This window comes from Cryptomeria japonica, unplaced genomic scaffold (assembly GCF_030272615.1).
Source record: "Cryptomeria japonica unplaced genomic scaffold, Sugi_1.0 HiC_scaffold_73, whole genome shotgun sequence".
NCBI lineage: Eukaryota > Viridiplantae > Streptophyta > Pinopsida > Cupressales > Cupressaceae > Cryptomeria > Cryptomeria japonica.
In genome coordinates this window covers 22,918-23,654 of record NW_026728895.1, presented here as the reverse complement: position 1 = coordinate 23,654, position 737 = coordinate 22,918, and the positions used below count along the sequence as shown (strand labels likewise).

Genomic DNA, 737 nt, shown 5'->3' with positions numbered 1-737 from the left:
GGGTGCGCGCGCAGCACCTCGGGCGCACCGGGGTGCGCGCACAACGCTCGGGTTGCACCGTGGCCTGTGTGCTCGGGGTGCCTCGGGTGCGCGCTCGGTGTCGCCCCCGCGCGCGCGGTAGTGCGGGCAGCGCACCCCGGCCCGGCCCGGCCCCGACGAGAACGCAAACGAGCAAAAGGTTTATTCAAATAGCATTGCGACGCCCGGCGAAAAACTAAAAAAGGGTGCAACACCGGGACTTCCCGGGAGGTCACCCATCCCAGTACTACTCCGGCCCAAGCGCGCTTAACTGCGGAGTTCTGATGGGATTCGGTGCACTAATGCTGGTATGATCGCACCCGTTATGAGCTTGTCGCAGTGTGTACTTAGCAAACCGCGACCCACGTGCGAATCCACCCCGGCCACCCACCCCCGTCGAGGTGCACACCCTCCCTCGCGAAGTGCGCCCCGTTCGCCAAGTGTGAGCCCTGCCCGGGTGCGCGCACCTTGCTAGGGCGTCGGGTGTGCACCCGGCCCGGCCTACGTGCGTGCACCTGGAGGGGGCGTCGTGTGCGTGCAGTGTCCCGTCTGCAACGCGGTGCCCACACACCACCTCGGGCGCAACGACCTGCGCTCACATGTGGGCCGAGTGCACCTTGGTGCATGTTCGGGGCGCCTCGGGTGCACGCTCGATCTTGCCCCGGTGCACCAAGGCGCTCGGTTTGCCCCGGGTGCGCACTTGGTGCAAGGTGGGCACC

General features: G+C 67.6%; 1 non-coding gene across 1 annotated transcript; it reads right to left on the bottom strand.

Moving 5' to 3' along the window:
* Positions 1-221: 221 nt before the first annotated feature.
* Positions 222-340, bottom strand: LOC131863933 (5S ribosomal RNA). The gene has a single exon (XR_009362825.1). It is a non-coding gene; the product is annotated as a 5S ribosomal RNA (ribosomal RNA).
* Positions 341-737: the final 397 nt, after the last annotated feature.